General features: G+C 41.7%; 1 protein-coding gene across 3 annotated transcripts in view; it reads right to left on the bottom strand.

Moving 5' to 3' along the window:
* The window catches only part of MYZAP (myocardial zonula adherens protein), a 145,794-nt gene that overhangs the window by 110,345 nt on the left and 19,293 nt on the right, over positions 1-16,156 (bottom strand). The window lies entirely within an intron of this gene.

The following is a 16,156-nucleotide window of genomic DNA, read 5'->3' as shown; positions in this document are numbered from 1 at the left end:
TTAAAGCGACGCAGTGCCAAATCGTAAAAAGTGCTCTGGTCAGGAAGGGGGTAAAATCTTCCGGGGCTGAAGCTTTTAAGATCGCCTTGTGGTGCACCAGAAAGTGCCTCTTCCACCAGAGGGAGAGGATGTTCACTGAAGACTGTTGCAGACTGATCCACAGTCTGCTCAGAGACTATAATCTTATGGGCTTTAAGGAGGAAGAGGAGGTCTCTACAGACTTCCCCACTTTCCCTTGTGTGTCTTTGTCCTTTCAATAAAGCTTGGGGCCTGTGGACTCTTTCCCCTTCCCTTATCCCCATCACATTCATTGATTATTGAACTGTTTTTGAGTTAACCCCAAATATACGAATGTTGCATTCAGGTTTTCTGTGATCAGTTAGGAGGCTTCCTTCCTCTGTTTATGTTGTATGTTCCATGTTTTCCATGTGTCACGCCTAGCCCCTGCGTGGGCAGCCTAAGTGCCAACAACATTTTTGTATGTTTCAATGTTATATCTGCAATAAGAATTATTGAACCAGAACTGTTTTTGAAATGTTGCATGGTTTGTTTTAGTTGCGGTGCCATGTAGGATATGTGGGACAGGGGTCTAACTTAGCACTGCACGTCTGACATTATGCCGCTAGGTATTTCGGTGGTACCTTATGCTCCACACAACACGTTAGGCATCATACTGCAGAGTGAATGCATATTATTGTGCGATTGGCACTGTATTGTAATGTATTCATGAGCTTCATGAAGTTGGAGTACAGGGTGGAATGTACCCCAATAAAGTCTCTTTATTGTTTTTTATATATTCTATATAAAATAAAGTATATTTTTTCAACAAAAATTGTGTATGTTGCATGTGAAGTAGGGACTTTAGATTGTATGCTCCTTGAGGGTAGGGAATGGTCAATAAGTAAAGCCCTGCATGAGTTGTTGGTGCTATATAAATACCTGTATAAATCATAAATGAGGTAGCATTTCCCCAACCCTGGTCTACTGGTCCTCAAGTTATGAAGTTATAAGCATCCCTCTAGTCACATTGCTCTGATCAATATCATTCACCCAATGTTGGTGCTTACCTAAAGCCTGGTCGGCACTTATGCAAGCCATACACTGCTCGCATTTTGTCTGGTTCCAGATGAATTGGACGAAATTTGCTTTGTGGGTTACCCTGTCGGCACCTTTCTGCCTGACTACCTTCAGTTGAAAAAGTGAAGAAGCAAGGCAAAAAAACCATCTTCCAAACAGCAGCTGCATCCATTCAACTGCAGTCCTGTTCGAGGGTTCTGACAGCCACAGCGGGAGATTCCTCTGCTGTATACTGTGGCTTTTTTTGGGGGGGTCAGCCCACAGGCTCAGATTGGCTATGAGTAAGACCCACTGAGGGTTGATAGGCGTGAGCTTGGAGGACTGTATGTTGTATTCCCTCAAGTAAATAGAGTATCGCAAGAGCTACAGTGGGTGCTATATATTCATTCATTCAGCCTGCAGGCTGAAAGAAAAAAGTCTATTTATGTATGGCCAGCCTTAGGGCAATCTCACTTGCTACATTTTTACTCCTGGTTTATACCGTTATAATGATAATTATTATTTGTATTTTGCCCACAAATAGCTGATGAAGGAGAGAATTGTGCATGCTCCGAAGCGCGTTACCGCCCCCTTGACGTCAACTCTGGTCTATACGTTCCAGCGTGGTTGCGCAAGTCTATCGGCCATCTTGCTTCCTCGCTTTTTCCTCTCCTGTCACAGCTGCGGGTCAGCTCTCCCACCCCCTAGAGGCGAAGGAGTCTACAGGATGCCTATTATACTGACTGATATGCTCATTTGATCTACTACATTGTATGTGTTTTTAACCACTTTTTATGAATAAATACTCTTATTACTTAGAAGCACCTTCAGTTTTTTCCTTTAGTGCCCACAGGTTTCAGCCTATCAATCTGAGCCTTCAAACAACTCCATGTTCTAACTTTGGAACAAGAAGCGAGGGGAAATCTCCCCAGATGGGACACAGATAACATTCAAAAACTTGGCTGTCAAATAGTGGGTTCCCCGATACATACCTTGTGTGATTGTCCGCACCTTCTGGAACAAGACATTCACTCTCGTTTCTGAGGCCACAGGGTTCTTGACCAAACCCAACACTGTACTGGCATTGATCAGTATAGGAGTAGATGGCTTTCCAACATAGTACAGGCCTGTGGTATTCCACATTCTATTCACTGCTAGATTGCTAATACTTAGAAAGTGGAGAGGCTCCGTGGTTCCCAAAATTTCAGATGTTACATCTCAAATGAACCTTACAGCCATCTACAAGCAGTGCTTAGCTCTCCAATTTGGAAACCAATTCCATAGAGATTGGGATCACTAGATTGAAGGTCCCAAACCTATACAAGTATATGCTAGTTTAACTGACTATGCTTAGGCATCTCCATACATACTGCTGGAAGCTTTGTATTTATATCCCAAGCTACTAGTCCCACGAGAGTACGCTCTTCTGGGCCAGGCATCTGAGCTACTATCCAGAACTTGAATTTACATGGTTAACATCTACACCTCACTATGTACTTTGAGTATTTTACACCCACCCTTCTACATATGTTTTAATTGATACTCCCATGCATGGCATGACAAGCGATTATGCAGTCACTTTGCATTTTACGGTTTGTCCTATGCTATAATGTTGCAATGTTCAACCTATTTTGTATTGTTTGAAAATGACAATAAATATTATGTTTGAAAACCTGTCAGACTTTCTAGCCCTTTCTCACTGTGTACAAAAACAAAAAAAAATGCTTAGGCTATAGTTGGGTTTTAATACTGTGTGGTGCAAGAAAAGTAATTTATTGTTATGATTTAAAAAAAAAAAATATCGGTTTCAATTTCTATCACTTCTGTTCATTCTTTACTTTAGGCTTGTAAAGCCTTCCGTAGTGTTTCCATTCCACACCCAGGATTTCACCTCTACTCTAATCAGTACACAAAGAGGAAACTGTTTCCAGACATACAACCAGCTTGTTCCAATATACCTAACAGTGTACATTATAAATAGAGCCACAATTTTCTTTGTAGAAAGGAGAACGTGGACATGGAAAATGTTTACATCATGTTACACCAGTATTTAGAATGTACCTTGTAACATGGTGCCAAACATACACCTTCCTATTCCAGAACCCCCCTCCATGGAGCAGGACTCCACCCTCACAGCCACGTCATTCATTCAAAGGGATCTCCCACCACGGTTGATTGACTTGTAGTTCTTAACAGAATACAAGTGCACTGATCACAGCAGCTGCAGACCATTGACACGTCCTTCATCTCTCCAACTCAAGAAGTGTAGCGCTATAAGCTCAATGAATATAAACAGTGAATAAATATATCACAATAATATAAGGAATGAATATCCATATGTAGTTAATCTACAAAACTACTAAGTGAAACATAGTGCACTTAATAAGCAAATATAACAGTGACTGATATGAAAAAAATTTCTATGCATTCAACGCCTCAAAATAATAAGTGAATAACCTCAAAACATAATAGTCCATATAAAATATGTGAAATAATTGTGAAAAGAACCAAAAGTCTATGGGGGTAGTGCATAGGCAATGATGGACGAATGCCTCCCAGGCGCACAGGTGGATTGTTAGACCCAATCTGGCAGGTAAGTAGACGGTGGAAGGACCATGGGTGCACGGAAGATTGAAATCAGTGCCGGGACCATCACCAGAAAATATGGAGGCTTACCGGAATTTAATGGCCTGAAATGGCATACGCCATACAGGTCAAAAAAGCTTGATGACCAACAGGTCTAGGCAGTATGTCTGGTCAGATGTCATTACCACACGTCAGAAAGGAATATCAGCACGGCTTCCACATCCATAGACACTCCAACATAAGCCAAACGGATAGTTCGTATTTCATGCGAGGAGTAGAAATACTCACATAGCGTGATAAAGTTTAAACTTGGATTTATTAAAATAATTAAAAACAAACTCACAATTCAGAAGATAGGAAACAGCATAAAAATCATATAGCGGCAGCTGTGAGGGGTCCACCCGACATGTTTCAACTACAAAGTCGTCATCCCCAGATGACGACTTTGTAGTTGAAACATGCATAGAAATTTTTTTCATATCAGTCACTGTTATATTTGCTTATTAAGTGCACTATGGTTTCACTTAGTAGTTTTGTAGATTAACTACATATGGATATTCATTCCTTATATTATTGTGATATATTTATTCACTGTTTATATTCATTGAGCTTATAGCGCTACACTTCTTAATTTTTTATGGTTATTACTTTTACCCTGAGTCTACGGTGTGTTAGCTGCTACTCTAGTATTCCCCCTTTTTTTAGCGCAGCGCTGTACTCACCCCTTTTATCTCTCCAACTCAACTCAACCTTGGTACAGACTAAAGCTGGCCATGCATGGTTCATTTTTTTCTTTATGTTCAGCCAGTAAGCTGAATGAAAAAACAAAATTAGCAGATTCCTCCATCCATGCAAGTGAGGTGGTTGGAGGAATCTTCCTCTCTGGGACATTGCATTCTGGTAGCAGGGACTCTCAGCTGTCAGAATGCAACAATCAACTGCTGTTGAATGGGAATGGCTACAAATGGATTGGATTTTGGTCAGTCCACGCTGAGCTGGTGAAATTTCGATCCATCTATAGCTAGCTATGTAGCTGGAGGAAGAGTCTTCAGGAGCATTGCATTGCACCATTGATCGTGGATACAACACTTTGCAGGCTCCTGTAAAAGACTAAATCAATAAATACCTGCAAAAATATGTGCATTTATAATTTTTTTTTAAAAGGTGGACTTCAACCACCTGAGCTCCGGAAGATTTTACCCCCTTCATGACCAGGCCATTTTTTGCTATTCAGCACTGCGCTTATTTAACTGGTAATTGCGTGGTCATGCAACACTGTACCCACACAAAATTTATATACATTTTTTTTTTACACAAATAGAGCTTTCTTTTGGTGGTATTTGTGAACGAAAGACCAAACAAAATTATATACACACACAAATAATATTATATATATATATATATATATATATATATATATATATATATATATATATATATATATATATATATATATATAATTTTTTTTTTACTGTCCAATAAAAAAATGTCTTCATAATATCATATCATTATATATAATGATATGATATTATCAAAGCTCAGCAGAGACGCCACCCCGGATGCACACTCTCTGCACCCAAGGTCGATCAAAGGCTCTATTCCCATGTAACCACTCAGATGTGTGGATTACGCACAAACAACAGCAGCGCCAGCCATTGATTGGTGCAGAGTACATATCTGACAGTTGCAGTTGTTTGCACACAGTATGTATGGGCAGCATTTACAACCTCCAGCAAGATTCTACTGATTCTTCCAGTGGCCACCTTTGGCTGCAGCTGTGCGGCCGTGTGAATGTAGCCTTACATTAAGCTTAAGACATCTGATCCCCATACCTGCTACCTGTGTCAGTGGATCTGAAAGTATTGAAGCCCAGGGGGTCAACATAACAACTAATCAAATGAAAGCTTCAAAAACACAGGTTAGGAATGGCAGCTTACTAGTTTCTATAAATATAGGTTTCTTTTAAAGAAATGGCTACTAAAGAGAGAGAGAGAAATCTTAAATATGCTTTGAATTCTTTCAAGTATATTTCTGTGTAACTTACTTAGATGTTTTTCTTGTGTTTAGGAATTTGCTGGCCTAGAAAGCTTAGTCGTAATGATGTATATTATCGTCACTATAAGAATATTTTCATCACTATGGGGATGCACTAGGCAAATAGACTGTGCACTCTGCAAGAGCAGTTGTTCCAGAGCTTAGTAAATGAACAGAAGCTTTGCCGACTTCCATCATCCAATCATGTTCAAGCCAAAAATGCTGTTTTTTTTTTTATTTTCCTTGCATGTGATTGGGTATTCTTTGCAAAATGAATCTTTACCTCATTCACTAAGCTCTGCAGCAACTGCACTTGCAGAGTACACACATTGTTTGCCTTTAGTAAATCAACCCCACTGTATCTTGAAAAATCAGATAAATATGTAATCACATTTTTGCTTTACACACAATCCACAGCACCATGTTATGGAACAAAAAAATACTTTTTTTACACAGCAATCCTGGACCCAGTGACACTACTCTGATATTCCCTGTCCTGGCTTCTCTAAACGGCATAGCACAATGGTTTCCATAACCCCTGAGAACAAGAAATCAGGGCTTGGGAATCATATAGGAGTATACAATCATATAGGAGTCCCTCGCTGGCACTCCTGGCCCCTCCCTTCTTTAAAGTGCCCCCACAGCAAATAACTTGCTATGGGGGCACCCAGGCCCGAGCTGCAGCTCATGGTGTCCATTTGGACACAGAGCCGTGGTTCGGCCCCACCCCCTCTCTCTCCTCATTGGCTAACTGACTTTGATTGACAGCAGCAGGAGCCAATGGCGCCGCTGCTGTGTCTCAGCCAATCAGGAGGAAGAGTCAAGACGGCCGAGGCACTCGTGCACATCGCTGGAGTAAGATCGGGCTTAGGTAAGTATTGGGGGGGGGGGCTGTCTTTTTATCTTAAAGTGGATGTAAACCTCACATATACCCAGTGAAGTGAACAGCCTCAGATGATACACAGGGATGAAACAAATCTCCCTTCATAAGTTTTACATCTATATCTGCTGTCTTCATCTTTATATACCCTATAGAATGTGCACATTCTGTTAGAATTTTCTCTTCCTGTTCCAGCAGAGGGAGGGGTGTCTTGCCATACACTGCAAGACAGCTGATTGGAGGAAAGGCACTCACCCCCTCTCCTCATAGGGAGAGACTTGCAGAGCTGTGCTGTGAATTGAGCAGCTCTTTGCTAATCTATTTATAGCACCCACCCTGACATAAATTTCAGGCTGTTTTTTATCACACGTGTCAGAGAACTTGTCAGAAGTTATCATGCTGAGAACAGAAGAAAGGAGAAGAAGGAGACAGCCACAGGACACAGTGCTTTGAGGAGAGACAAGAAAACACTGCAGATATATGTGCCCAGCTCAAATTTCATGAATCAGGTTTACATCCAAGATAAAAAAAAACTTCTGACTTTACAACCACTTTAAAGTGTATGTAAATCCCAAAACAAAAAAGTTATATATTGCAGCTTACCAATAGTTACATGTGGTGGCTGCTTTAGTTTTCATTTTTTTTTTTTTTTTATTTCACCTTGTGGTCAGGCCAGTAACACACTTGCTGTCTTATGGGGCGTAAACACGGTCGGACTTTTCAGCTACAAAAGTCCGACAGCGTGTCCGACAGACTTTTGACGGACTTTTGGCGGACTTTCTAACGACCGGACTTGCCTACACACGATCACACCAAAGTCCGACGGATTCGTACGTGATGACGTACACCGGACTAAAATAAGGAAGTTGATAGCCAGTAGCCAATAGCTGCCCTAGCGTCGGTTTTTGTCCGTCGGGCTAGCATACAGACGAGCGGATTTCTGGGTCCGGCGGAGTTACGACATAAAGATTTGAAGCAAGTTCCAAATCTAAAGTCCGTCAGATTTGTGACTGGAAAAGTCTGCTGAAAGTCTGGGGAAGCCCACACACGATCGGATTGTCCGCCGGATTTGGTCCGTCGGCGTCCATCGGACTTTTGTAGCCGAAAAGTCCGACCGTGTGTACGCCCCATTAGGGTAGCTCCTCTATCAAACTTTTGGACAGCAGCATTGCCTGGAAAGGGTAGTGTTAGATGGACTTATAGATTTAGACTTTACATAAGTAACTAACAAATATAAGCTGAACTCCAGCTAACACTTTTACAAAAGCAGTATGTTTTCCTTTTGGGACAAAGATTTCAACTAAACCAATAAAAGCTGACAATTGTAAGCACCTATGTCAGTAATAAATGGTTTGTTTCAGTCCTCTAACTTTCACTGGACAGCTTGGTCTTTTACATTAATTTGAAAAATAACAACAGGATCAACAGGTAATAAACTTTGTTACGGGCATAAAAACAGAAAAAGACTGCAGTTTGAATGCTACTGACAGACTGTATCATATATGTCAATTTTTATTTTCCCTTTAGGACCACTTTAAGATATGGCAGCACAAATGATCCAATTGATGGACCACAGCGGACATCAGATATTTGGCAGGTAGATTTTTTTTCCTTTGGTCTTCTGATGGAGGAATCTCTCCTGCTGCGCTATTGTGTTCTCTCCCTGCTGGCAGAATACAATGATCTGGTAGGATGCAATCAATGTTTGGCTGACATTTTCTAGCAGATTTGTAAATCAACTTTGTCGAGTCAGGTGGTGCCAACAAGGCCACCCGCAGCTTGAATTTTGGTCAATTCTTCAGGAACTGGCCAACATGTAAAGTGACATTAAAGGCTAATTTCTCTTTTTTTTAACCATTTCAGCCCCGGAAGATTTGGCTGCTCAATCACCAGGCCATTTTTTGCGATACGGCACTGCGTCGCTTTAACTGACAATTATGCGGTCGTGCGATGCTGTACCCAAACAAAATTTACGTTCTTTTTTCCCCACAAATAGAGCTTTCTTTTGGTGGTATTTGATCACCTCTGTGATTTTTGTTTTTTGCGCTATAAACAAAAGAAAAGCAACAATTTTGAAAAAAACCACAATGGGGGTTATTTATGAAAGGCAAATCCACTTTGCACTACAAGTGCAAACTACAAGTGCAAAGTACACTTGAAATTGCACTTGGAAGTGCAGTCGCTGTAAATCTGAAGGGTAGATCTGAAATGAGGGGAAGCTCTGCTGATTTTATCATGCAATCATGTGCAAGCCAAATTACTTATTTTGCATGTCCCCCTCAGATCTACAGTGACTGCACTTCCAAGTGTACTTTCAGTGCAATTTTAAGTGCATTTGTGCTTGTAGTTTGCACTTGTATTGCACAGTGGATTTGCCTTTAGGAAATAACACCCATTATCTTTTACTTTTTGCTATAATAAATATCCCACATTTTTTTTCAAAAAAAACACATCATCTTTTCCTTAGTTTAAGCTGATATGTATTCTTCTACATATTTTTGGTAAAAAAAAAAAAAAAAAATCACAATAAGTGATAATATTGATTAGTTTGCGCAAAACTTATAGCCTCTACAAAATAGGGGATAGATTTATGGCATTTTTATTACTATTATTTTTTTTTTTTTACTAGTAATGGCGTCGATCTGCGATTTATATCAGGACTGCGAGAATGCGGCGGACACTTTTGACACATTTTTGGGACCACTGACAATTATACAGCGATCAGTGCTATAAAAAAGCACTGATTACCGGGCACTCGCATCGGCTCCGGGTGCCAATGGCTCCTGCTGCTGTCTCAGCCAATGAGGAATGAGAGACCCGGGAGAGGCTTAGCTCTCGTGCACATCGCTGGATAGAGAGGGGACTTAGATGAGTGTTGGGGGGGACTGGGGGGACACTGCACACAGAAGGTTTTTTACCTTCTTACCAAGAAGCCTTGATGTGGACACTGCAGCTTCCACATATATTTGCAGGCTGGCAAGTGTGCTGGGAAACTTTTGTTTGTTTGTGCTGACCATAGGGAAGGCACTCGATTGGCACCACCACCACCATTCACAGAATGCCTTGTATTTCTTTAATGAATACAAAGCATTCTTTGATTGCATGAGGTGGAGATGAGGGTAGTGACATCATGATCTCCACCTCATCCAATCAAGGAATTCCTTGTATGCATTGAAAAAACGCAGCATCAAGGTATTCTATGAATGGCAACACTGCCAAGTGAGCGACCCCCTGTGGTCAGTGTGCGGAGGGGAAGCTACTCGGTACTGTACCAGGAAGATTGTTGTTATCAGTGTGTCAGCATTGCAGCGATTGTCAGTTTCCCAGCAGTCCATCAGGTATAGAATATACCATACATACATTGTGCCTAGCTAGACCAATGTAATATGCAATAAATATCATACCTGGAGTTCAGCTCTAAGCTGATACACTAGTATAGTACAGTTCATCCCAACACTGATAGACCTAAATTCCTTAAATTCCAATTTTCACATACATATATATATATATATTTTTTTTTTTTTTTTTTTTTTTTTTTTTTTTTTTTTCAAAGAGAATGAGATGTTGTGGTAAGATGACGGAGGAATGGCAGTTCCACCCTAGTTGGCATGTGTATGCCTACATAATAATATTTGTATTACTGATTTTAAACATAAACAATACAATTTTATATTTTATCTCATATGTAAAATCGTATTGTTTATGTTTAATATAAATATTATTATTTAGGCATACACATGCCGTCTAGGGTGGAACTGCCATTCCTCCGTCATCTTACCACAACATCTCATTCTCTTTGATCCTTGGTACTGTTTACATGTAGGAAATAACAGAGACTACTTCCCTTGTACAAGTAAATGAGGATAGTCCATAGGACATTGGAATATATGTTGGCCGTGTGTCCGACAACATTTAAAGAACTCAGGTCTCACTGAAAAGCAGGACATTGGGAAGTTGAAATCTATAACAATACTGAATAAATATCTAACTAATTTTCCTGTAATGAGTTTGCTTCAAATATGTAGACATGTGCCCGCCTCTAGTCATGACTGCTGAGGCACATAGTTGGTTTTATGCCTAGGCCTATTAACATAAGCACAATCCCTTTGGCCCCTGTATAAGAAACCAGACTTACAACTGTTAAGTTGGAAAGGGGGCAAGGCCACAGCTTTATTTCATTTTCCAACACAGAACACTTTAAACCAGTGCCAGTCACAGTTGTACTGTGAGCACGCCTTACCATTAACAAGTCAAATTCCAAAGGGGGGCCTGTCCTTACCATAAGTGCTGGACAGGACAGACAGCCTATTTCCAATTTCCCATTAAGGGCTTAGCCCATTACAGCAACTTTAAATGCTGGCAAGGTAAAAAAAAAAAAAAAAAAAAAAAAACAAAACGCAGCTAAAGCTGTGACAGACCATCCAAAAAAGGGGAGGGAGAGGGCAGCTCTTCAAAAAGGCCCAGAATTCCCCGGGGGCGGTCCTTTTATTGAGCTCAGGCCCAACCCCATCACCCTGCACTTCCACCAATCCTTTGGCCACTTCTATACCGTATACTCCCAGCTCCTGGCCATGCCTCCATCAGTCAACGCTCTCTTTCCCTAAAGGGGATCAAGAGGCCTTCATCCTGCTAGCCATTGACATTGGTGATGGGAAAATCAATATTTTCTTTTACAATTTTTACTTATACAAGAGGAGAGGGGAAATCTTCCAATGAGGACACCTGTTCTAATGATAGGTTTCTGGTGTCTCTAGAGAAGGACAATCTACTCAACCAGGTACACAATGCGGCTTCTCTTACTGGACAAGGTAGAAATGCAGGGCATTGATGAGGTACCCTTCCCCACTTCTCAGAGACTGCACCGCAGCGCTGTTCCTTGGAAGTTCGTCCCCCCTCCTCCTTCCTGGGCCAGTTAGAAAGGCTTAATTGCTGGTTTCCCTTACCAGGAATGGTGGCAGTGGCAGTACCCAGTAGTCGATCCAAAAATCATCTGGGGTACCGACATCGTGGGCTCCCTGGACAGGTAAGTGTCCATATATTAAAAGTCAGCAGCTACAGTATTTTTCCCCAGGCAGAACTCCTCTTTAATTGCATTTTATTGTAACAGCAAAATACTGTACATGATTATTCTGGCTTGTGACAGAAATCACATTACCCTAGAATGCTAAAATACGTTGCAGACAATTGAGGTTCTCATCCAGTTACTCACTGAGGCTCTGTCTAGATGGGAAATCAAGTAAACAGCCACAGCTCAGAGCAGATGATCACAGCAGCTGACTTGCACATTATTAGATCAACAATCACAAGTTTCCTTCTGTTCCCTTAGTAGTTATATTTGCACAGTTTAGAAAGTCTACAAACTGTAACAAGTTTTACGTCTAAAGCTAATTGGAGGAAATTGATGGAATAAAGATCTGGTTATCTGTGACTGACGTCTTTTAATGATACTTACTAGGAAAGACATTACTGAAAGTTACCACATTATAACTGGAAAGAATATATTCAGGGGAATTCAATAAAGCATTACTGATAGTTTTCTGGTGCTTTGATCCTTTAAAATGGCCTGCACCAGATTCCAAAATCCCATCTGTACTTTACTGAAACGTGCAGCAGATTCAGGTAGCTCTTAATAGAGCCACTTTTACAAAATGGTGCTAATAAATGCACCCAATTCAAAAATAGTTCCTCTGGCTGTCTCTGTACGCCAAGTTAGTGTAGGTCTGAATTACCTGCGTCTGTACATATGGCAGATTTGCGGCCGCTACCCCCTCCCTGTCACTGGTTGGTAAGGACCTCTCCCTGTCACTGGTTGGTAAGGACCTCTCCCTGTCTCTGGTTGGTAAGGACCTCTCCCTGTCACTGGTTGGTAAGGACCTCTCCCTGTCACTGGTTGGTAAGGACCTCTCCCTGTCACTGGTTGGTAAGGACCTCTCCCTGTCACTGGTTGGTAAGGACCTCTCCCTGTCACTGGTTGGTAAGGACCTCTCCCTGTCACTGGTTGGTAAGGACCTCTCCCTGTCACTGGTTGGTAAGGACCTCTCCGTCACTGGTTGGTGAGAACCTCTCCCTGTCACTGGTTGGTAAGGACCTCTCCCTGTCACTGGTTGGTAAGGACCTCTCCCTGTCACTGGTTGGTAAGGACCTCTCCCTGTCACTGGTTGGTAAGGACCTCTCCCTGTCACTGGTTGGTAAGGACCTCTCCCTGTCACTGGTTGGTAAGGACCTCTCCCTGTCACTGGTTGGTAAGGACCTCTCCCTGTCACTGGTTGGTAAGGACCTCTCCCTGTCACTGGTTGGTAAGGACCTCTCCCTGTCACTGGTTGGTAAGGACCTCTCCCTGTCACTGGTTGGTAAGGACCTCTCCCTGTCACTGGTTGGTAAGGACCTCTCCCTGTCACTGGTTGGTGAGGACGTCTCCCTGTCACTGGTTGGTAAGGACCTCTCCCTGTCACTGGTTGGTGAGGACCTCTCCCTGTCACTGGTTGGTGAGGACCTCTCCCTGTCACTGGTTGGTGAGGACCTCTCCCTGTCACTGGTTGGTGAGGACCTCTCCCTGTCACTGGTTGGTAAAGACCTCTCCGTCACTGGTTGGTAAGGATGTTGTTGTTGGCTTCATAGCCAGCAGCCCCTTAGTAACCATGGATGCTGCAGTGGGTGAAGCCCAATGGGGAAGCTGAGATGGATAGTTCTCCATCAGGTCCGCTCTCACCTTGTAATTGACAGCAAATCGTGGGCAGAATCTATAGGCAATCTAAGGATCCACCCACTGCCTGCTGTTAATCATTAGGGGAGTGGATCTGAGGCAGTTACTCCATACTTGGTGCATGATCCAGATTCAGATGCCTGTCTACAACACCAACATGTGTCACATGAAGACACATAAGAATTCTAAAACAGTATTAATGAATTAACCTGATTTTGTAATATTAAAACTATCCCACCAGTTGTAACTGCATCTGAGAATGTACCAGACTATACAGTAATTTGCAGTAGACACACGTAATGTGTTACCAAACCCACAACAGTAAAAGCAGTCTGTATTTGGAGTAAAGCATGCTTGTTATAGTCACTGTGGAACCTAAGGGGTTAATCCTGCACATAGTGTGAAAAGACGGTTTGATCCTGTCTTCTCCGATCATCCCCTTCTTCCACTGTCCCCAAACCTTGGGGCACTCTGCACATGCTCAGTTTGGTGCATATTACTAGAGGGTATTTTTTTCTTGGGAGGGTGCATGTGATCAGCACAGGGCCAATCAGCACTATCCAGAGGGTCAGGGGTCCTGCAGCCTCATAGGACAGTCAGGGGAGAATGAAAACTCCTCGTTATAAGATTTAACCAGAGACTAATAGAAGTCAAAATACTGCAACAGTGCCTTGAAAAATTATTCATACCCCTTGAAAATTTTCCAAATTTTTTTCATGTTACAACCAAAAATGTAAATGTATTTTATTAGGATTTTATGTGATAGACCAACACAAAGTGGTACATAATTGTGAAGTAGAAGGAAAATTATAAATAGTTTTCAATTTCTTTTACAAATTAATATGTGAAAAAAGTGTGGCATGCATTTGTATTCAGCCCCAGAGTCAATACTTTGTGGAATTACCTTTTGCTGCAATTACAGCTGTAAGTCTTTTTAGGTATGTCTCTACCAGCTTTGCACATCTAGAGAGTGACATTTCTGCTCTTTCTTCTTTGCAAAATAGCTCAAGCTCTGTCGGATTGGATGGAGAGCGTCTGTGAACAGCAATTTTCAAGTCTTGCCACAGATTCTCAATTGGATTTAGGTCTGGACTTTGACTGGGCTATTTTAATACATGAAAATGCTTTGATCTAAACCATTCCATTGTAGCTCTGGCTGTATGTTTAGGGTCGTTGTCCTGCTGGAAGGTGAACCTCCGCTCCAGTCTCAAGTCTTTTGTAGACTCTAACAGGTTTTCTTCTAAAATTGCCCTGTATTTGGCTCCATCCATCTTCCCATCAACTCTGACCGCCTTCCCTGCCCCTGCTGAAGAAAAGTATTCCCACAACATGATGCTGCCACCACCATGTTTCACGGTGGGGATGGTATGTTCAGGGTGATGTGCAGTGTTAGTTTTCCACCACACATAGCGTTTTGCTTTTAGGCCAAAGAGTTAAATTTCGGTCTCATCTGACCAGAGCACCTTCTTCCACATGTTTTCTGTGTCCCCCACATGGCTTCTCGCAAACTACAAATGGGACTTTATATGGCTTTCTTTCAACAATGTCTTTCTTCTTGCCACTCTTCCATAAAGGCCAGATATGTGGAGTGCACGACTAATAGTTGTCCTATGGACAGATTCTCCCACCTGAACTGTGGATCTCTACAGCTCCTCCAGAGTTACAACTCTTGGCTGCTTCTCTGATAAATGATTTCCTTGTCCAGCCTGTCAGTTTAGGAGGACGGCCATGTCTTGGTAGGTTTGCAGTTGTGTCATACTCTTTTCATTTTCGGATGATGAATTCAACAGTGCTCCGTGAGATGTTCAAAGCTTGGGATATTTTTTTATAACCAAACCCTGCTTTAAACTTCTCCACAACTTTATCCCTGACCTGTCCGGTATGTTCCTTGGCCTTCATGATGCTGTTTGTTCACTAAGGTTCTCTAACAAACCTCTGAGGTCTTCACAGAACAGCACAGGTGGACTCTATTTACCAATTAGGTGACTTCTGAAGGCAATTGGTTCCACTAGATTTTAGTTAGGGGTATCAGAGTAAAGGGGGCTGAATACAAATGCACGCCACACTTTTCACATATTTGTAAAAAATTTGTAAAACCATTTATCATTATTCTTTCAGTTCACAATCACGTGCCACTTTGTGTTGGTCTATCGCATAAAATCCCAATAAAATTAATTTATGTCTTTGGTTGTAGTATGACAAAAATGTGGAAAATTTCAAGGGGTATGAATACTTTTTCAAGGCACTGTATATACTGCTGAGGAGAAAAGGTATTAAAGCAGTTTATATTTTCGAAAATAATTTCATTTCCATGTTCTGTATACTGTGGGAGACCAGATATAGTGAATGCAGGGTCCTGGGTTTAGTAATACTTTAAGTAGTAGTCAACAACAGTGTTGCCAACCCCCCGAAGTGAAATTTACTGGCAGAATGACGAAATTTACAAACGACACCAATTTTTTACTGGCACTGCAAAAAAGTACCTAAATTACAGTTTTACAGTGCCAAACAGTGCAGATATCAATATTTAAACTATAAACATATAGCTAGTGCTATTAGCAATGTGTTTAAGTTAAACAAAAGTAAAAAAACATTTCTTCATTGGCATGAAGATCAGGTTACTATACCCCAGGCAGCACAGAGTTCCCTCAGAGTCTGCAGGATTCCCCCTCCTCTCAGGTGCACAGTGCAACGCTCAGTCAGATGGCTCCAGCTTGGTGGCTCTGGTTTTAACCTATAGTCTCCTCTCCATAGTCCACATGTCTGACTTCTCCCATAACCCCCATCCTGACGGCGCTCCCACTGTTGACTCCTCTCCAGACTCCCCCTCAGAGACTGTAGACATGATAAAAGGAGATGGTTAGAGGCTGTAGACATTATAAAAGGAGATGGTTAGA

The sequence above is a fragment of the Aquarana catesbeiana genome, linkage group LG03 (genome assembly GCF_042186555.1).
Source record: "Aquarana catesbeiana isolate 2022-GZ linkage group LG03, ASM4218655v1, whole genome shotgun sequence".
In the NCBI taxonomy this organism is placed as follows: Eukaryota; Metazoa; Chordata; class Amphibia; order Anura; family Ranidae; genus Aquarana; species Aquarana catesbeiana.
Note: the sequence above shows the minus strand (reverse complement) of the source record. Positions and strands in the feature narration are given on the sequence as shown.